Source organism: Anomalospiza imberbis, chromosome 1 (genome assembly GCF_031753505.1).
Source record: "Anomalospiza imberbis isolate Cuckoo-Finch-1a 21T00152 chromosome 1, ASM3175350v1, whole genome shotgun sequence".
Taxonomy (NCBI): Eukaryota; Metazoa; Chordata; class Aves; order Passeriformes; family Viduidae; genus Anomalospiza; species Anomalospiza imberbis.
This window is the reverse complement of record NC_089681.1, coordinates 137319414-137341885: the sequence shown is the minus strand read 5'-3', so window position 1 is coordinate 137341885 and position 22472 is coordinate 137319414. Positions and strand designations below refer to the sequence as shown.

The 22472-nt window shown below is 44.5% G+C and overlaps 2 long non-coding RNA genes across 4 annotated transcripts in view; one reads left to right on the top strand and one right to left on the bottom strand.

Annotated features, from left to right (window-relative positions):
• The window catches only part of LOC137462481 (uncharacterized), a 32445-nt gene extending 9973 nt beyond the window's left edge, over positions 1–22472 (bottom strand). The window contains exons 1-2 of one of the 2 annotated variants that reach the window (XR_010993699.1): positions 20264–21309; positions 7785–7999 (exon numbers count right to left, since the gene is read on the bottom strand). This is a non-coding gene — a long non-coding RNA (uncharacterized lncRNA). Of the gene's footprint in view, positions 1–7784; positions 8000–20263 lie in introns of both variants that reach the window. The other variant, XR_010993700.1, reaches the window with a different exon arrangement.
• Positions 1472–7791, top strand: LOC137462490 (uncharacterized). Of its 2 annotated transcripts, none has more exons than XR_010993705.1 (3): positions 1472–1540; positions 2976–3056; positions 7154–7791. It is a non-coding gene; the product is annotated as an uncharacterized lncRNA (long non-coding RNA). The 2 variants fall into 2 exon arrangements; XR_010993704.1 differs by having other exon boundaries at positions 1480–1966.

The following is a 22472-nucleotide window of genomic DNA, read 5'->3' as shown; positions in this document are numbered from 1 at the left end:
CCTCAGCAAGAGAAAGTGGGACACCCAGGCTAGCTTGAGGCAATGGAAACCCACTGGCATCTGCTCAGGACAACACTGATTGACTTGAACCAGGGCTAAGCTGGGTATGTAAAAGTTAAAATCCCCAGAGTGAATGAGCAAATGTGCTTGGGAAGGAGAAACAGGAGAAAGAGGATTTGCAATGAGCTGTCTTCTCCAGGAATATACTAAATAGAATTCACCTGGCAAAGAAAATCGGAGAAGGCATGCAGCTTTCTTGGCAGGTGCAGAGGTGGCCTGTGACATGATTTAATGGTATTTTAAAAGGCAAGCACTAGAAACAAATGGGAGTGCACTGGGATGAATTAGATGGATTAAGATTCAATGCGATAACCTAATGACCTCAGGAATAACTAATAACCTACCCTAACAGAAATGTCTGCTGGGTAAGGAACAAGGCAAACCTGTTCACTTAAATGATTTTTCTGGCACTGAAACTACTAAGTTGGGACATTCAGTAGGAACAGCTTATGAAAAGTATTGGCTGAAGTCCTCAATTTGTGCAAATTGTCTTGGTGCCTTTGGCATTGGATATGTGACCCTCTGCCCTGCTGAAGCATCTGCCTCATTCTGGTAACAAGACAGAAATCAATGCAAGCCTAAATGTGAATGATATATTGATGGCTGCTGAGATACTCTGGTTTATAGAAATGCTTTCACAGTACCAGGAACAGGAGAGCTATAATTTACACCCAGAGGTGCTAGGGACTACCCCAAATGTTTTATGTGTGAAGAAGTGACAGCAACGGTTAAAACATCTAAAAGAGTGACTGTGGTGTACAGGCATTGGTCTGGCACCCAGTAAGATTCCCTTCCCCAGTAAAAGTGAAGCTTTGCCCCTGTGACATTTGAAATAAGAAATTAATGACAGTGTACCCAAAACTCTCCTTAAAATTAGTACTTAGCCTCAACTTCTTTTCAGTCTGATAATTATTTTCATTGCATCAGTTCAATAGGAAAATTATCATGATCTTGGCTGAACAAACTAAAAAAATCTCCTGGTGAATCAATTAAGAGATTGTGGAGAACATTGCAATTAATTAGTTTAATTGAAGTCCCTATTTCTTAGCAGTGGCAGGCTGATTTAGTGCCTTGAAGGACACAGACACTCCTCAGAAATGAGGAGAATGCGCTGGTCACTGGAATGGAAATCCCCTTTCTGCAGTCATTTATGAGATGAGAACACTGAGACAAGTGTCCATAAATCTCAGCTTGGCCACTTGATTTATCAGCAAGTCAGAGCTACAGAGAGCCACCTGAAGGCCTCAGTCTGTTAACTCTGCAGTGCATTCATTGCAGCTCTGAGGGGCCGTGGGTGCCCTGTCTGGGGAAAACATGCACATCTGCACATTCACACTGCATGGTGCATGTCACAATGGATGACATGGACTAACTCTCAGATTTCCATGGTATTAGAGCAGCTCTGAGAAAGCTTTGAGAAGCAGTAGACAGCACCACTCCCAAAGGACCATGCAGATATTCCAAATTCAGGTGGGATGGGGTGAGATCAGTTCCTCTCTTTTCTTATGTTCTTGCCATGTATATGCTCTCTATCAGCACTGGCTCATATTCCCTTGCACAATTCGTTCTTTCTCATTGCAAAAGTGTCACTGAGCAATGAAGAGCTGCACAGCCATGAAGCCCTTGAGGGTGAAACAGCACCTACTTGTGGGTATGGGTGTGTGGCCAGCTGACTGCAAAGTGTTACTGTGTGCAGCACATGCAGTTTAACACAGTTGGAAGGTCAGAGCCTGACCTTCAGAATGGCTTCATAAAAATGCTTCCCTTGATCAAACTCAGCTCATGATTTCATCTGTGGCACCTCTGGGGCACTGCCCTGGGTGTGGAAGATGTCTCTGTCCCATCGCAAGGCCCTGGGGGATGTTGCACTCCAACAGCTGTTATCAGCTGCTTTAATTACTAACAGGTATGTTAGAAAGCGCCCAAATTGTAATCAGACTGAAATAGAGTTACAACGATATCTGATCTGGGAATTTTGTCCAAAGCTTTCCTTTTCCATGATGGTTTTCATTTCCTGTAATTTAGAGCTGGAAGCATTTATGGAATATCACATGGTTTTAGTTTACACAGGAAATCAGCTGCAGTTGTGGGAAGATACTGACTTAGGGGTTTTAGGGTTTGTTTTGTTGGTTTTTTTAAGAAACGAAGATTACTTCAGAAGAAAACATTGCAGACTTCTACCTCTGCTGTTTGAAGCCTGTGTTCTGCAAAGCAATATATGATTATGTAGGAACATGCAGTTTATTTCTGTTACATGATGATCACTTAATGTGAATGGAGCAATAAATGCCTTTCCTTTTTAGAGTGAAGAAAGAAACCAAATGCAGGACAAGATATGGAGGAGGGTGAGGGAAAAGGATGCTAGGCAGCTGCAGTGAGAAAAACCTTTGAAGCAAGAAGTATCAAATAGAATGTGCTTGAAAAGCCCAAGATGACCAAAGCAGATTAAAATGGGAAAAGGTGGTTATGTTTCATGAGTCACAGCCTGACCATTCAATTACTGTCTGTGTGACTCCTGAGGAGGGGATGTGGAATAACTGCATGATGCTGCACCACCCAGACCATGCCACAAAAGCCTTCTCCACTCCTGGGTGTGAGAAACTGGTTCTCCCAATGGTGCTGGACATGCTTCTCTTTTGGACTGAAGTGCAAGTGCTGAATTTTCAGTGTAGGAAGGGAAAAATCCCTTTTGAACTGCATTTCCACTGGTAACACTTCTCAACAAACTACTCCTCTGAAAGCGCCAGCAGAGCAGCTTGATGTGCTCTGGCTAGAAGGCCAGGACAGGGTGGGCTGACATCCCCCAGGAGGCAGGCTGCAAAATGCCAATTGGGAGATATCAAAGCATAAGAAAGGTGTCAGGAAGGGGGATGGAAGCCAGCAAACTGCAATAAAAAATTCATCTCTTCCCAAAGGCAGCCCTGTCTGCTCCATGGGTCCCTTTGGTGCCAGAGCAGAGGGAGAGGGCAGTCTGTGAGAAGAAAGAGATGGACCGTGTAAGTCAATAGTGACTAATGAACCATGTTGGAAACGCCGTCACAAGCAAAGGGCTGGATTTGCAGGACAGTGAGAGCAGAGTAGTGCTGGCTGCTTGCTTTTAGCACACAGAGGTACACTATGATTTTAAATGAATCCAGAACAGCTGAGGCATTTGTGGACTAAAAGCCAACATAACCATGGCCATCTTAATCATCCCCTTGTAAAACGAGCAGCCATATGCATGAAATCAGCCCATACGTTTTATGGAATATCTGTTGTATGCTGGACAAGTACTTGGACTGAAGTTTATTTTCTCAGGACTTCAACTCCTGAAATATACACTATGTAACCTTTCTCTTCATAAAACCAGAATTTAGAGAGGGGAGGGGGAATTCCCCTAAGCTGTGCACCGCATGGCACTGCCTCTCACATGTCGCTGCACTTGACAAAATCTAGTGCTATTGTGGATGCTATAAACAAGGATTCCTTTACCATCTTGCATGAACAGCCCTTGTCATGACAAAGAAAGGCATTTAAACAAAGGTGACATGGCTTACAATATTTGTTAGTGAGATATCAAAACATTCATGTGGACAGTATTTCTTTGCTACACTTCTCAAAAGACTGAGGATAATCAAAAGGAACCTATTCCTTGACTTAAGCCATATCTTATCCCAAGATGTCTGCTCCTTAATCCCCAGAAAGGAATATTGTATTTCCTTACTGATGGCTTCTCAGCCAATTCAACATCAGAGGCATTGTTACACTGCATTAGGACTGCTCAGGGCAGGAAAGTTCCTCCCTTACCATACCTCTCCTGGGCTCTGGCTTTGCAAAGTTTTGTGCATGTGCTCAGCCATCTGCACCAGAGTAATTCCTCAGGCCTCAGCAGGACCATCCACGTGCATAGTTTTGTATATGCATTGGTCTTTGCAGGACTGTGGTCTGATTGTATTTTATGTTGTGACATATCCTGTAATGTATTACATTGTCACTGGCTTATGTGTCACACCTTTCTTCAGCTCCTGAAGCAAACAGGATGGTTTGTGATGACCAGAAAGCATTACTTGTGCTCATGGTCGGATTTTGAACTATTCTACTCATTCCTCTTTAATCTTGTTCTATTCTGATTTTTCAGTATTTCTGAAGGCTTCAGGCTCATTTTGCTCTCTTCTCCTCTCCAAGATTTGTATAAAAGCACCAGGGAGAATTCCATAGCCTGTCATACATTGTCCCAGTTGCTGTGTTTACAGCTGCCATCATCAAGACAGCCCTAGAGGTCTGCACAACATGGAGGCCAGGGTGGTGTGTGGGAGGTCCTAGTGAGGTGGGGTCAGTCTCTTCTCCCAGGTAAAAAGTGACAGAATGAGAAGAATTGTCCTCAAGTTGTCCCAGAGAAAGTTTACATTAGATATTAGGAATTTTTTTTTCACAGAAGATGTTGTAACACATTGGAACAGACTGCTTTGAGAAGTGGTGGAACACATCCAAGGCAGTGTTCAAACAACATAAGGATATGGCACTTAAGGATGTGGTTCAATGCTGAGCCTGGTGGTGGTGCCAGGCTGATGGTTGGATGTGATGGTCTTATAGTTCTTTTCCAGCCTTACTGATTTCATGATTCAGTGCTTCAGATGTGGGCAAAAGACAGAAAGAAAGAAAGAATATTTAGGCAGGAAAGTCAGCCTGTCTTCTTTATGGTTGTTGGCTGAAAACCCAGAGGACTCCCCAGTGCTCCAGGTTTTCTAGTTGTCTTCTGGAGCACATAAAAATCTTTGCTTCCAGCTATATGGAACCATAGGCTATTTTCTCATGACTGTAAAGGATGAAGTGAAGCAGGTTGGAGTCTTCTGATCACTTTCCTGACCTGCCTGTGAAGTGGTCAAAAAGCATGCACAGCCCAGAGCTGGGACAAGCAGGATTCTCTCACTGTGCAAAGGAAGCTCAGCCCAGCAAGTGTGGTCCTGAGGGAGGAATGAGGCAAAATGCAGTCTACACTATCCCATGAATTGTACTGGAAGGGAAATGTAGCCAGAGAGGAGCTCACACTGCCTATGTAGGAGAAAATGGGATTCAGCATCAGTTATTTGGAGAAAGGGTTGTTTTTTTCACAGAAACTATGAGCAGCTGTCTACATGGGAGCAGGACTTGGGGAGCGGGCTGATTTAGGAGAACAGGTGCTGACTTTGGTAATCAGGAGAGGAATGATTTTGAACTTGTGAATGGTAAAGGCAGGCAGCCAGGAAGGCAAGGAAGCCAGTGACAGACCCGCCTGCCCCTTCCAGAGAAGAGATCCTTCCTCTTAGGGAGGACAGCAAGAAAAATCCTGCTGAAATAAAGATTTGCTTTTGCCCAACAAGAAGAAAATTATTTGATCAAGAAAGAGAAAAGCTGACCCAGAAAATATCATGTAACTTAACTATTGGAGGATTTTTGAGATGTTGGGGCCTCCAGAGCATCCCTCACTGAACTTTTGTGCTGGATATGTGCTTGCAGCAGAAGCTGCCTGTAGCATTGGGTATTCCTTGCCTGCAACAGCCCAGTGGAGAGCCTGGGGACAGAGGCTCCTGCACAAACAGCATCCTGTGGAACAGGATGTGGACCTAGGATGGAAATCAGTATTATTTTGTGGCTGATCTCAATTTCAGTTTTTCTTCATCTAAGGGAGATTTCCTGGATGCTGCAAATAAACATAGACTCATGGGAAGTTTACTTCTAAAACATGAATTAGCTCCCACTTTGGTGGGAGGAAGAGAGGACCAACCTGAAAGCTGGAGCCAGGAGTACAGGAGTCCAGGAGTACAGGCAGGACCTCTGTGCTTTTGCCTCATCAGGTCCTTTCAGAGCACCTTATCTTAAAAGAGTCTGCATGCAAGCAGTGTCTGTAGGAACATGATGAATTTGTGCAGATGTATTTACCAACCTGAACTAGATTTTAAACAAATTGACATTTTAATATGCATTTATTCCTGTCGCATTAGAAGAGCCTGCTGGTATTATGCCAGAATGTGATATATAATGATGCTGTTTAGCAGCAACTCTGTCATTTGCTGTTGTTGACAGTAAAATAAATTAACATAATAAGCATAATTTGTTCAAAAACAGCTAAGTAAAAACAGATGGTTAAAATATTTTGGCAGGACCCGTTAGACCAGGTTTGCATGTGTGTTTAGACATTAGTTCTGTTTGCAACATATGTTACATATTTTCTTGATCCCATTTAATATGCAAATACACACCCTCTTCCACAGTTGTGTAAACAGGTCCTTTATAGTGTGAGTGATGGGGAGGGTGGGGGGAATGAGAGTTTTTTCTTTTTTTTCTGTGTCAGGACCAGTTCTCAGCTACGTCAGTGGGAGAGGAAAGTAGCCATAGTACTGTAAGAAACAAACAGGACAGAAGGTGGAGCATAACAACATATTTGTGTACTGACACAATGGCTCTATTAGTGGCTCCTGAGACCTCCTTGTGTAAGATACTGCTTTGTTGCTCGTGCTCCTGACCCTGCCAGAACGTGCTGTCCCCTCTGGGCTCCACAGCCTCCTGCTTACCTAATTCTCACTGCACTGGCCTGAACCCCAGCAGGATTAATGGTCACATCTAGTTCCATCCTTCCCTCCCTCCTGTCTGTGAAGGCAAATGTGGAAAAAAATGAGGGAGAAAGCAAACTGCTCTTTTAAAGAGAACCTGGAATGGAACAAGCTGGGATGAAGTTAATATTTTTAACTATTTCTAATCTGTGGCTGGACTGATATAGGAATGTGAATACTAACAAATTCTTGTTAAGAATTGCTGTTGTTAGTGTTCATGTTTAACATTTATGTGAATGTTAATGTTTACTCCTAAAGGTTACATGTCTGTGAGTCATTTTCAAGGTATAGGGACATGGTTTAGTGGTCTACTTGGCAGTATTGAATTAATAGTTGGACTCAGTTATCATAGAGGTTTTTTCAACCTAAATGGTTCTATGATTCTATAGAAATTAACATATTCTTTTTGTTGCAAGAGAAACTAAGGGCATCACACCAGTAACGAGCTGTGTATTTTATATAAATTGTATTTATATGTACATGTGTACTTAATCTGACTGTAAGATGCACCTTTTAAACCACAGCTCCAGAACACAAGCAGCGTGGACACACAGGAAAAACAGGGACCAACAGTGCCTCTCAGTGCACAGCTGCTTCTGGAGAGCCTTGAGCCAGAAGGCAAAGGTGACCTTCAGTGCCCTCCTGAGAGAGCCCAGCATGTGCTCATAGCAGATTGCACCAGCCACACGAGATGAGTTTTGTTACTACATGGACTAGAGAGAGATGGCAGAGCAGGAAGTGCCAGTGGTGTGAGCTCTCTCCTTGAAGCTGTGCACACTTCGGGGTTTAGTGCATATGCACACCTCAGTGCTAAGTGGCTTCAAGTTGTCCATCTCCCCAGTTTAGAAGCCCTCTTTCTCATGCACCTCACACTTCCAGAGGGAAAATGGCTGTTCATATCCCCTTCTCTGCTCATTGTCCCCCAAACCTTCTGTACCCCTCTGGAGATCTTCCTCTACCCATCCCCTCCAAACTCCAGAAAATGTCATTGTCTGTTTCTCTCTCCCCACACTGGCAGCTATCCCCTCCTGCCTCACACCCCTGCCTGCTGCAGCACTTTCCAGCACCCTGGAGGACAATGCTGGGGAGGGTCTGGGACAGCTTTCTGCCCCTGGAGCAGAAGGGCATGAGGGAGAGTGGGAATAATGCCATTACCTCACATACTGTTCATGCTGTGCCTTAAGGCAGTGAATTACAGCATCCACATCATAAGTGCCCAGGGCCTCGTCAGGCAGGGATGTCCAGGAAGCATGGGATGCTCTCCAGGGAGGTATGCAGTCCATTACTGCAGAAATATGTGGCACAAGGGGGCATTTCCAGAAGGTCCTCAAAATGTCACTGTCCCTTCCTTGCTTGGCTCTACAACGTATCTAATATAAAATATTATTTGTGAAACTTCCTTTTAATTGCTGTTTAATGGCTCCTAATATATTTTGAATAGGCATCTGCAAGTTCATTTTGACATTTATTAGAAGCCATTAGATATCCATTTAATGATGATTTTATGACAAATGTTAAAAATGTGACATAGTTAAAAATGTGATGGTTGATAAATTATAATGTGATGTGCTTTTTGAGCATTAGGAAATTAGACTGTTTCCAAATGTGACTGGTTTTGATGTTGTAAATTAAATTTTATTTCTAACTGAATTATGTTTGTGGGCTCTGAAAGTGAAGATAATCAGAAGTTGAAGAGGTAGTGGGGAAGCAGATTCTGATGACAGAAAGTGTGGTCAGTCACACCAGTGGAAGACGTGATCACTTGATTTGGGTAAAGGAAGATGATATTTGGAATAACTTGCTTTTTAGAGGAATTACTTGATCTTTCTTAGCAGTGTTCTAGCAAGGACTTACCCCTGCATTAGTCTGTTTATTTGTTTATCTCTTTTATTATTGTCTCATAGAACATCACTCATTCTGGACCATCATCTCCTTGTGCCAAAGAAAGAACAAGTGTTTGTCTTGCCCAGGCAGTTTACAGCACAGGCAGGCCTGGGTCTGAGGGAACTGATAGAGAATTAGCATTATAAACAGCAAACAGTAGTTTTTAGAAGGCTTTTCCTTGCCACCACGGCAGAAGAGATGTTTAGACACACCTGACAAATATTTATGGGAGGATGAGATGGTGAGTGGTAGAGGAAAGATCTGTGCAAACTAGCAATGAGTGATACAGGCTGCCAGGAGATCACTGAGCTACAGGGTTAAGGCAGATCATGGCTGTGGTTATAAAGGAAATCTCTGTCTCAGGTTGCATGGAATTCCCACATTCACATTAATATGTGCACAAAGCAGAGGAGCAGAACCATAGGTATATCTCAGATTTCAAAGTGAGTACAAAACATGCAGATGTGGGAAGATATGCTTTCTCACAGATAGTCTCTGGCTTTAAGGAGAGAAGAAATTGCTAAGACCACTGTGCATGCCCTGATGGAAAGCAGGACTTCTTGGAGATGAAGATACAAGTCAAAGGACATGGTGTCAAGCAAGGTCACCTCATTCTCCAGAGGCAATAAAGAATCTGGTTATGGTGGAGGAGAGGGTGTCTTTGGGATTTTTGGTGTTTGGGATCAAAAAGATGAAGCAGACCTGGGCTCTGATGCAACTCTGAGGTCTCCTGTCCTCCCCCACCTCCTAAAGCAGAGACAAATGCTGACAATCCTGAGCTACTCTGCTGATGAAGGGCTGAACAATCTCTGTCTGATGACCTTGTGCTTAAAGCACTCATCCTGTCTCTCTAGTGATTGTGCCCATTGCCAAATTTATTATACCCTCATGCAGTGGCACAGGTACAATGAAGAGCTGCCTAAAAAAAGTACCTGGGACCTGAGAGATTACATTTCACAGTCTGTATTTGGGAGGAGTGAAGAATGCCCTGAAAAGACATTCATCTGGGGGCCAAACTCCTTGGAAAGCCTAATTTTTGTCCGGCATGATCCAACAGCTTGAGAGTCTGGTAGGACTGCCAGGCATAAAAGTGAGTAAAAATGCTGATGGTGTGACAGCATCTGGTTTGTCACCTGTGCCTGCAGCCACCTGGGGATGCTGGGTATGGTCCTGGGGAGCTTTGCCTTGTTGACATCTTCAGTGGTGCCTGTCTGTGTCTGCCAGATGAAGGCAGCTTTTCACAGTGCCACCATCACACCATGGTCCATCTGACAGCTCTGCACAGAGCATGGCATGGCTTCCATTGGGACATCAGGCATGGCTTCATTTAATTCCTCATGTGTGGTTGAAAGCGGTGGTCACAACACTTTGCAAGGCAGGCAGGAAGAAGAGCAGGGTGTGACATCCACTGTTCCTGAATCAGATATGCTGCCTGCTCCTGCAAAGGCTCACTGCTCCTACAGGATGCAGCCCTGCAGCCATTTGGGGTGAGGGGGCTCATCAGGCCCTTCCCTGCACTTTGGAGGCAGTCATTTTCCTAGTCTGGGGTGTTAGCTCTGCTTAGCTACCTTATAGCACAGTGCATGGTGTACGTGCATTTGAGTGCTTCTTACACAGGCCTGGAGTCAAAAACCAGTGTCCTCAGTAAAACTGTGCATCTTCTCAGCTCTAATATTTGGCCATTGGTTGCGAGCATGAACTAGAAGAGCTCTGTGAAGTAATTATACAGGGTCAAAAACTCTCCTAATGTTTTTCAAATCTTCCCAGGTGGTTTTTCTCTAACACACTGAATGGGATCTATTTTTCAAGTCTTCGAAGTTTTAAAAATCTTTCTATGAGTAAATGTCATTTTGCCATTGTCCTAAGGGCCAGAGTACTTAATACAGGTCATTCTGGAACTACAAAGGCTTGAAAAAGAATACTTCACATTTCTACCACCATGGTGCATGTGAAGGTCTTCAGGTTTGATAAATCTGAACTTTGCTCTTCTTGCCCAAGGGCTTATGTCTGTAAGGACCATTGTATGCAGTACTAAGGTGGGACTTCACAGCACATTCATCATGACATATACGGATGGAAAGCTGGACATGAGACAACAGTGTGCACTTGCAGGCCAGAAAGCCAAACCTTAGTTGCATTAAAAGAAGTGTGGCCAGCAGGTCAAAGGAAGTGTTCTCCCCCTCTACTTTGCCCTTTTGTACCTGGTTATACTGGAGCACATGGAGCACTGCACCCAGGTTTGAGGATGGATCTGGGTCCTCTACAGAAGAAAGATGTGGACCTATTGGAGCAGGTCCAGAGGAGGGCCATAAGGATGGTCAGAGGGCTGGAGCACTATCCTGTTTACAGGTAGGGTACAATTAACTTCTTCTCAGTAGCTGTTACAGTGCTGTTTGCAGTGTGTTTTGGATTCAGAACGAGAATGGTGTTGATCACACACTGATGTTTTGGTTTTTGCTAAGTCCTGTTTATCCTAAGTCAAAGACTATTCTTTCCTCCTTGTCTTATGCTCTGACAGTGAGGAGGTGTGCAAAAGAAACTGGGAAGGAGCATAGCTGGGACAGATGACCCGAACTGATGACCTAAGGGGTATTCCACACCACAGAACATCATGTCCAGTATATAAACTGCTGGGAGTTACCTGGAAGTGGGGTTAATCTGGGTACAGGAAGGGGATCTGGCATTGGTCAGCAAGTGGTGAGCAGTTGCACTGAGCATCACTTGTTATTTCATTTTTATTACCACTATTTACTATTATTATTGTATTTTATTTAATTTTCAATTCTTGAACTGTTCTTATCTCAACATACCAGTTTTACTTCAGTCCTCTGTTCCACTGGGGGAGCATGGAGAGAGAAGGGAGGGGTGAATGAGTGGCTGAGTGGTGCTTAAATTTCATCTGGGCTTAAACCATGACAAAGCATCTCTCCTACAAAGAGGAGGCTGAGAAAGTTGAAACTTTCAGGCTGAAGAAGGGAAAGCTTCAGGAAGATCTTATGCAACTTCTAGTACCTAAAGAGGGTTTCTAAAAGGGAGGGAGAGGGACTTTTTATATGGGCAGATAATGCCAGGACAAGGGACAGAAAAAATTCAATTTTAAATGAAAGAGGGCATGTTTAGATTAGATGTAAGGAATAAATTCCTTACTCAGAGAGGGTGGTGAAGCACTGGAACAGGATCCCAAAGAGGTCATGGATGCCCCATCCCTCCATCCCTGAAAGAGTTCCAGGCCAGGTTGGATGGTGCTCTGAGCAACCTGATCCAGTGAGTGGCATCCCTACCCATGGCAGAGGTTTTGAAACTAGACGTTTTTTAAAGTCCCTTACAACCCAAACAATTCTATATATCCATGATACTGTCACAAACTACCTGTAAGCAAGAAGCCTAAGAGCACCTTTCGAATAGCCACTCACAAGTGCACTGCCTTGCATTTGGACTGACCTGGGGAATTAGCTCAAGGCTGCTGGCACATGTTAAACTTGCATTGTAAAACACCCTGCCAAAGGTCCCCCAGTATGGTAGACAAGCCCTTAAGTGTTAAATGGCTTACTGCAGAACAGAGAGAAAGTAGAAGCAGACCCAAGCTGACCCCAAATTCCATCACCAAGCCCTCTTATTTTGTGGCTGGGTGAAGCCCAGCCCTGTGCTGCCAGCCTGCTGGTCTGCCTGCTGTTCCACCAGGCACAGAGCACCTCACAGTCCTCTACAGGCTCCTGTGCCTCTTCCTTGCCTTGTATGGAGATCCTCTGCACAAGGGAACCTGCCTTGGCTGTGCTTCTCTGGTCTTTTTCTCCTTCTCTCTATCTGACTTCTCAGAGGGAGAGGTGCTGGCCAAAGTTGAACACACCATTCCAGGAGAGGAAATACCATTATACTGGCATCATGAGTGAGAGGGATCCTAGTGCCGCATTAAAATGAGGCATGAGCCTGGGTACATCTGGGTTCTGTTCTCAGTCATGCTCCAGGTTTTCTCTGAAGTTTGGCCTACTTACTCAGAGGCTCTATGCCACAGCCTCTCTCCCTGTGAAAATGGCTGTAATATTTTCCCTGCATCTTAAAACTACTGGGGTTGTGAAAGACTTGGATATTTAAGTGCAGACATAATTAAAAATGCAAGATAGGGTGGATCAATTATACCCCAAGCTTCTGGTAAGAGAAGCCAAATATCTTGTTCTATGTTTTTAAAAGGAAGAAATGTGTTTGAACCATGCTGTGTATCAGGCTCAGCTCCCCAGTGCTGATGCAGGGGGGCTGAAGCAGGGCTGGAGCTGGGAAAGCCATGCTGGAGAGAACAGGAATGGGAGCTCTCCCCAGACCTGTGCTGGGTTTGCTGGTGCTGCTGCTGTGATTTAGTTAAACATGAAGGTCTGATTTGTCAAGTGGCTGAATGCTGGAGCTGCTGAGAGAGCAGGGTGCTGATTCCTGGCTTTATAACCAGCTAGCACCAAACACCCTGATCTGGTGTATAGGGCAGGTTTGGTTTTTTTGTTATATAGCCATACAGAGCAATCATGTTCTCTCCATGCATGGGTGAGTCTCCATGACTGCAACATGCATGCCCTTCTTAGCCTTGCAGGGAAGGATGAACCCAGTTGCAGATTTGATATGTTTGGGTTAACCTCTGACTCACTGGCAGCTGATGCAGTTCCAGCCCTGTTTCTTGTTTTGGGTAAAGAGAACAGAGAAAAAAATCAACCCTGTCTGATTTGTTTCTGTAATAGCAGCTGATCTGGATTGGATTTTATTCAAGTCTTCATGTTATTATACAGCCCAATCCCCACAAAGCTATTAAAAAAAGATGAGACCCTTTAAAATATTGTAAAAACACTGTATAAAGGCCTGCTTAAAATGTAAGAAATACTGAACTTCTGCCAGGGATTTTGGTATTTGAGCAAAAATTTAGATCCCATTACAAGATTTGTTACATAATTGAGCAATTAAAAGTATCCTTAGTTAAATAACCAAAAATCTCCCAGTTTTACTGTTTTGATAGTGAGTTGTCAAGCAAAAATAAAGCAAAACATGTCAGCATATGAGCAGCGGAGCAAAGTTCCTGCAGGAGGGAAAAACCCACAAGCAGACTGATGGTGGTGGTGTATCTCTCTCTCACAGAAACGTGACAATGTAGAGAAAAGAGGATAGGGGAGCTCACTTGTGGTGTGTGTAAGAATTGGCTAAGCAGAAAAGCTCTTATTTTCTCTGGATAATTTTTTCCTAAGTGAGCAAATGCCTGCTATAGAAATGTCAAATATTTTCCAAGCAAGGTTCCAGGTAGAGAGTGTTCACTTGCATATCTGAAAAATCACTTAAAACTTGAAACTTCACAAACAGATGTCAGTGTTTTGAAGCTGCTTGACATTATTAAAGATGCAGGTGGCCCATTGGCACTACTGACCTAACTTTGGGCAGTGATGGGCATTGCCTGGAGGTGCAGTTATCTCATCATTCTTCCCAAAACTCTGGTCATGCTCAATGAGAAAAACCAGGCTAAGATGAACTATAAATCTCAAAATACATATTTTTAGTAAAAATTACATGTGAAGTCAGATTAAAAAAAATTATAATAATATTGATGTTACTGGAGTGTATGTCGTTTTTCATGTGTAACAGGAAACACAGCAGATCTTTCATGTCAACTTAGGCCAAACCCAGCAGACTGTGAAACTCTAGAGAAGGGATTTAAAAATTGCAGTTTTGTCTCCAGCCTCCTGTTTTCCTGCTGCTCTCAAATTTCCCCAGGTGTCTTCTCATATTCATCAGCTTCCAGCCACCAGGACCTTGACATCTAATATATTTTTAGAGTGCATTGCATCCAAATGACCAGCACTCAGTGACCAAAACATGCCTGATCAAGACTGCCTTGCAGGGTCTGGTCTCTATGCCTGGTCCAATCCTGAAATGTGTCCAGCACCCTCAGCTTCCCTTTCACTGGCACTCTGCTGCAGTGGCTGTAAGGATCACAGCACAGAGGTTTCTTCCAACAAAGGTTGGAAGGACCTTTGGAGATCAACCAGTCTAACCCTCCTGCCATGGGCAGGGACATCTTTCTCTAGATCAGGTTGCTCAAAGCCTCATTCAGCCTGACCTTGTACATTCCCAGGGACAGGACATCTACAACTTCTCTAGACAACCTGTTCCACCCTCATCATAAAAATTTTCATCCTGGTGTCCAGCCTAAACCCTCCTTCTTACTGTTCAAATCTACTGCCCCTTGTGCAGTCACTACAGGTCCCTATTTGTTTTTGGCTGCCATTCCGCAATAGGAAGAGCATGGTGGAACAAAATGTCCAAAGGAGCATTCCCTTCCCTGGGACCTACCCAAGAGGTTGAACTCCTGCTCCTCCAATCAGTGATGCTCTGACAGAGTGCTGGGGGCAAAGGTCTTTACAATTCCTACACCCATGGTTACACTTAACTCCCGGTGTCTCTAAAAAACCAGACTTGGTGGGGTGATGGGTTTGTTTGGATTTTTTTGATTTCCTTATGTGTTTTTTTTTCTTTTTCTTTTTCTTTTTTCTTTTTTTTTTTTTTTTTTTTTAAAGTGTGAGTCCTTTATGTCCCAGGCACAAATGTCTGCAGAGCAGCAGAAGCTGCAGTGGCACCATGCCTGTGTCTGGCTGATATCAGGTGAGGTAGATACCTGCTTGCCCTCTGCTGCCTGCACAGGACACTGCTGCTTGGCCTCCAAGTAAAGGTGGCCCAAAAGAGAGAGATGAGTGGGTGTGTGCTGGGCCAGCTTCACACCAGGTGACAGCTAAGGGGCTGGAACTTATCTGACTAGGGAGGCACAATTTATCCTTCCTTAGAATTTATTTTGTCAGGCTTTTGGGCCAATGGAACTGGAAGGGATTGTTACAGGAATAATGCCAGGAGAAGCTCTGGAAAGCACAGTCAGGCCCCATAGATTTAATGTGAACCTTCTCAAACTGTGTGAATTTGGCAAGTTGAGTTTCCAAGTTCATCTGGATGAGATGCTGACGAATCAAAGAGAGAAATCTCCATTTCACTTGGGGCCAGGTGGAGCAAGGTAACTTTTTCTGGCAGCCTTTCAGTGTCCCAGGAATCTGCAATGATGAATGCCAAATTGTGTGCCCCTACCCTACAGAGTTCAGTATCTGCAATAAACTTGTATAGCCTAAACCATGCCCAGAACAAGACAGTGCTTTTCAAAAGAAAACTGGCAAGTTCTTACTATAGCCTTCAGCAGTTGCAGTTCAGCCAGCTGATTTAATAAAGGACTTCAATGTGTGTTCTGCTTCCAAAAAAACAGATTTCCCTTTATTGTCCAAAAAGCAACAGTCAGCTTAGGGGGGAAAAAAAAAGTTTACAAATATGAGTGTTTCCTTCAAACTGTGTGTTAGGCTGCTTTCCTGCTCAGCTGGCACTGCTTTGAAATGCACATGTGATTATTGAACATGCTAATTAAATGTCTTGTGTCACACATGCACTGCCCCCTTTTGCCACTTATTTGAGAACTCTCTAAGGACCCTGTGTCCATGTCTGCCCTGCAGCAGCATTTGCTGCCCATGCCAGCCCCAACCTCAGATATGCCTGGTGCAGTAGAAAATGAGAAATGAAGCAGAAACATTACCACTTTGCTTTTCTTCTGGGAAAAGACAGCTCCTCGTTGGTATCCTGGAAAAGTAGTTCATGTTTGGGATACACGGAAATGCTGAGCAGCTCTTTCACACACAATAAAATATTATAATGATTTGTTACCTAAGGAACCTTTTGATTGTGTGTCATGAGCTTCTATTATATTGGTTTATTAGAAGAAAGACAGTCCTCATTAAAATAATTTCTAGAATTAAACTAGAAACATTATTAGACATATTTGGGGCCACAAAAGTCTCATCTATGGGCAAGGTATATATTGTTCCAAATGTGAAAATCCTTTTAAATGTGAGGAAGGTGACAGACCACAATAGTACAATTTTCCAAACTGTAATTTATCTCTTATCAAACCTTATTTTCAGGCTGGGCATTATTTCTGTGGGCAGTCTTACATGTAAGAAATACCTTAGATAAGGTTTGGAAGCAACTAGGTAAAAGACAACTGAGTTTGTAGAAGCTGCTTACTCAGTTCTGCAGTCTGAAAATAAGGGAAGGAAGGGTTTTATCCCAGAGAAGCTGAGTGACAGCTTTGTTATGCTTGGCTTTCAGATCACCTCAGGCTTCTCTCAGAACGATTTATTTTCCACTTTACTGTGTATTTATTAAATGGTTTGTGTGATGCATTATAAAACCTGGAAACACAGCAGCAAAATCCATTTTCCTCATGTTTTACCCATCACCAGCAACACAAAAGCTTTGGCACAGCTCATCAGCAGAGCACAGGTGAGCGTCAGACACGTTTTCTTCCCAAGTCACACAAGAAAACTTCCATAAATGTTGTGTGCTTGTGTTAGACTGGACAGCCTGACAACTCTGCTTAATGACACTAGAGGAGTTTAACACAATTTAATGCTACTTTGATCACTAATCTCACCATAAAGAAAGTCGTGGGCTTTTTCTACTTCCCCAACTCCCACCAATTTCATTGTCCATTGATGTCATTAGGAATGAGCATCCTGGGTGTGCAGTGGTAAGGTGACATTTTAATGAGCCAAAATACAGGGTCTGAATAGGACTGAATACCCTGGTCTCTGCAGATTACACAGATTTAGAGGAATGGGAGAGGAAGAGAGAGACAGAGTGGGAAAAAAAGGCCCTTTTCTGCCTAGCTTGCTACCACCTGGAATGGAGAGAACATTGGCAGGTGATAGGATTGCATCCAAGTCCTGATTTTTTCCTTTAAAATGCCTGTACAAGAGCGAGCCTCCAAAGGTTCTGAATAAACATGAGATGAAAAACTGTGCCTCACTTCTATTGTGAAGAAAAATTAACCGTAGAACAGGAGTGACCTTTCCCTGGTTTGATTTTCACTGCAACCCCAAGAAGTAATTACAGCTTGGTCACCTGGTACCTGGCCAACAAACACTCCCAGTATGTTGTATGTTAATTTCCACAAAGAATGCAGTGTGGGATGAAGTCACCTCAGCACTGCCAGCATGCTGCCAGTGACATAGGTGATAGCTGACTGCAGTTAACTATCCCTTTTTATGTCCTTAGGGCCATCATCCACAAAACCCTCACAAAGCAGGATGTCACACCTCCTTCATTGTGCAAGCAAGGAAAGTTCCAGACTATGATGAGCAATGATCTTCACCACTGCAGAAAAAGAGTCTTGATACCTATTTTTGTACTCAGCTTGGTTCTGGTAGGGATTTTAAGCAACGTGATGAATATAAGTTTTTCTTTTCTACAGAACAACAAGCCTCAAAGCAAAAGACCTGATGGTAAAGGCTACCTTATCCACTTCTTTTTTTCTGAACTGTCTCAACAGCACATAGCCTTGTTTCCTTTTTCTACCTGGAGCAGTTTTGTGTACACCACTCAGACTTCTACTCCTTTGGGAAACCACCTTCTATTAATTTGTACCTCTGTCCTTGCATAAAACACATTTTACCCTCTTCATACATTTATCCCATTACATCTAATCTTATCCCACATGAGCCTCACTTGGTGTTCATAGCCTTCAAATACTTGCAGAGGGTTATTAGATCCTCTTCCTTTAGTCACAATTTGGAAAATTTGTGTATGCCGAATTTTTTCAGGCTTTCCTCATCTAGCTGTTCCCTTCCACCTTTCATCTGATGTGGTGCTCTCTGAAAGCCTTCAGTCTGTCTGCATCACCCCTGGCATGGGGTGTACAGTAACAATGGAAGCAGCCCTGCTGCAGCCCCAGCACACCCCACTCTGCACTAAGATACCTCAGTGGGCAGCCCCAAATCACATGGACCTGTTCTGGGCCATAATGCAGCAGTGTCTGCTTATTGATGTTCCTGCTTTCCAGATTTCTCTTGTCCTATTGAGCAGTAGTGTTTCAGACTATTTTCCTAAATGTATCAACTTTGGTTTTCCCAGGCACAGTCTAATGTGATTATTTCCTGTACATATATCCAACATCTCCAGCTTCCCCCATATTATTGCTACATCCTCCCTCATTTGCTTTTGACTGCTTGGGCCAAATTACAGTGAAAGCAGATATGAGCCAGGATGTGAATCCAGGCTCTCTGCCAGCTATTTTGCAAAGAAATCACCCAGGCCACAAGATCTCACCTCTCACAAGTCATAGTGACAAACCATGAGTTAGCAAATAGCTTTGTTTTTTCCAGCTCACTTGGTTATGTGGGCAGGATCAGCAGCAGTTGCCAGCTGACCCATGCAGTCACAGGGGCTCAAAGGTTCCATCTCCTACAGGGATTTGCATGGTGCCCTTAGGTCGTCAGGGAAGATAATCAGGTATTATTTCCAAGCAATTATTTGAAGTTAGACATAAAAATGTACGTGTCCTGATTTTCAGATGCCAAGTGTTTATAGTTTCAGTTAGGGGTTTTGGCCACTGTGCTAAGGAATGAAGTTCTGGGTATGATGTGACCAAGAGTGGAAAGGTTCTCCACCTTTGAATTTTACCTTTGAAATTGCTTTTGTGTTGGTGAATGAATCTTGGCAGTTTGAGAATTGTTTGCATGTGTGACTGCATGTGTGTGTGTGTATTTTAGCTTTGGAAGCAGAGATCAGGCAGAGGAGCATTAGTATTCCCAGAGAGCACAGGGCCTGAAGGAGCGATGACAAGTCACTCAAATCTGTGGCCTTACTTGGGAGTGGGGTGGCCTGTGCTTTAGCCAGGAAGCTGTTGCATATTTTCCCTCTTCAGAAATAGCCTGAATCATCTCACACCTCCATAAGCTGCTTTCCAGGAGGTGACCTGCTTTCCTGAATCCAACCATTTAATCAAACTGGGCTTTATTTCTGTTTCAGTTCTTTATGTAAAGTTACTCCTGGTTCATGAACACTTTCAGCAGCTGTTTCATGGCCTTTTATCATTGCACTGCTCAAATTCCTTGGGACTTTTTCCCACTTAATGACTGAGGCATTGTGTCTGCTGGGGCAAAGTGAGTGTTCCTAACTTCACCACCCCAGCTTTTAAAAAGGGGGCTCTTTAGCAGGAAACTGCTTACATTTCACTAGATCACACATGCCTCTGAAAACTAATATTTACTAAGTCAGACTCCATCGATGCAGCATTCCCGGTATCCAGCTGCCTGACGCTGGGCAGGCAGGGTCAGCTCCATGGAGTGGCTGATGGGATGTGACCCACAGACCCTTAATACCCAGCACTGAAGTGCCTGGTAAGTGACACGGGAGTCACCTGCCTAACTTCCCCTGCATGAGCCTGGTTCCCTCCACTGTCCCCCTGCACCAGCAGAGTGACATCAGATGGTCAGGAAGATGACCTGGAAGGTAACAACTCTGTAGCCTGTCAGTTCAGACATCGCCCCCAAATCTCTCCTTAGCTGCAATACCGGTGTTAAGGGGCAAAGGCAAGACAGTGTTCCCTCTACCAGCCTAATCACAGCCAGGTCTGATGTTACTTGTGCAGAGGACATTAGTGGAGACCCCTATGCCTTGGAGTCCCTCAGGGAGGGCAGGAGGACATCCTGCACAGCTCTAGGCAGGAATCTGAGGACTCTTGCTGCAATGGCAAGGGCTTAGGGTAGACATTCAGTGCAGTGCCCTGGGTTACTGAGAAAACTTAAAACACCTGTGGATCCCAATGGTGGGATTCCTCTCTCCTCACTCTCTAGTGGAGCCATGGGCTCTTTTATTTTGTGGTGTAAGGGAAAAACCTTTTGGATACAATTCACCTGACGATATGCTTGCTGCCTTTTGGATGAGGTGACTCCAGTCCTGGAATCCAGCAGCTGAAACAAACAGAGTTAGTTCTGCTGACTATAGATCTGAGCAGAGGTGATTGATTTCCCAGACCTTCCCTTAGCCACTGTGTGGAGCCATGAGATGGATTCAGGTGCAAGATGCTCTGCATGTCTGATGGCTGAAAATGGATAAAAGGAAGAGTGGGCAGGCAGGGCACTGCAGTGGGCACAGTGACAAAGCCATTTATAGCTGCTCCCATGCCCTCCCTTAGCTTGCTCATTCCTGTCCATCTCCTCTTGAGATGGAGGCAGGAGCAAAAGCTGAGGAACTACTGGGGCTTCAGCCTTAGTAAATATTACAAAAAGTAAGGAAGGGGGACTTTGAATGATGTAAGTTTCTTGGCTCTTAAATTGTCTGTGCTTACCCAGCACCAGAATCAGAAAAAACAGTCCAGAGGCATCCCAGCTGGTGGGCTGGGAACCAGTGCAGATCCCCTGATGTCAGTGCAGTGCTGTGCCCAAGCTAACAAACCCAAGGCTTATTAGCTCAGGTGCAATGCCAGGCAAATCTGTCACTACTGCCATCAGACCCACTGCTAAGCCTGTGTGACACCAGGCTGCACCTTGTGTTGTTACCAACTCTCTGCATGTGGGCAGCCCTTGGCTGCTGCCTGGCTTGGGGTGTGCAGGGCTCATAACCACTACCTTGCTTCAGGCCAAATGTGCTGGACCCACCTCCCTCCCCATGAAAAAGTCATAAAAGTGAGAGGGACGAAAGTTCAAACTTGTTTTGGTCACTCATTTGGATCTATGCTTTGGAAGTGAGCAAGGAAATTGCCAACAACCACCTGTCACAAGTAGTTCACCCTTACTCCATTAGTTCCCATATCTTGGTAAAATGTCCTTTCCTTCCCACTTCATGTTAAAGACTGCCTGACTCCTCCTAGGTATCCAAATGTGTCTTACAGGTTGAAATTTTGTGGTCCCAAAATGCTTTCAAAAGACATGATGTATGCAGGTAACTAACACATGCTGTCACTGAGCAGTGCAGAAAGAAGTCTGCTGTTGGTTACCCTGTTTAGCCCATCCTAACATCCCATTGGAAGGTAAAAAACACTTGAGCATTCAGCACATAAACTGCTTAAAAATAATAGGGATTTTTTTGGGACAGTGGCGGTGTGGAGATGGGAGGGGTGTTCTCTCTGCAAACTGCTGCACTGTGATCTAGCTGAATATTTCAGCAGCTGAAGAAAAGCCCCCCTCCAACTCTTCTGCATCCGGGCACCCAAATAAGGGTGTATATATTCAGCACAAGCACAGATCTAAACCTAAGCCCCAAGCATGAGCAGGTGCTTCTCCCTCTCTTTTCATCATCTGAGCATAGCTGATGTCTCCTGCCAGTTTCAAAGGCAAGGGAATACAATGGTGATGGGGTGAAGCGGCTGGGGGGTGGCAGGAAGGGGGCATGGAGGGGGCCCTGCTTGGCAAGGTGAGTGGTGCCCGCTGGGGTGGTGGGCAGTCTTGCCAGCTCTCTTTGTGAGGCTCTGTGAGAAAGTGGGGGAAGGAAGAGGCAACAACAAGTGAGCAAGTTCAAAGTGAAGCCACCGAGGCCAGCAAGTCATGGCTGATCTGTGCCAGCTACAAGCTGCTGTTTCTCTAGTCAGTGTGCCAGCTATTTTGCTGGAGTAGGGAAGAACCACAAGAAGTGTGTGGGTTTGTGGCTGGTGGAGCTGGAGGAGGAGCGATGTGGATCTTCCTTACTGACACATAGCAATCACAAACTCCCTAGCACCTGGCATTTGGGATGTGCCTCTGTGCACAGCCACAGCCTGGTTGGCCCAAACTGCGTCCGCAGGGAGAAGGAAAAGAGCAGCTATGCTCTTCACAATTACTCCAGAGCAAGGAGTGCCACAAAACCCTGGGTGTGCCAGGAAGTCGTTCCTGGAGCTGCCACATGAAACAGGACCTCAGCACCGGCTTGCTTAATCAGCTGCCAGGAAAAATGCTCATCCCTAAAACTGCCCCCGCTGAAGCGCTGGTGACAGCCTGGATACAGTTCTCTTCCCTCTCCTTTGTGCCCTGTGCCATGGTCCCCAAAGGGCCACTACAGTTCTCACAGCCAAAATACAGTTTTGCCTTTTTCATGTCCTTCTGGATGGAGGAATGTGGTTCATGCCAACCACAGCTCTCCTCCCCAGGC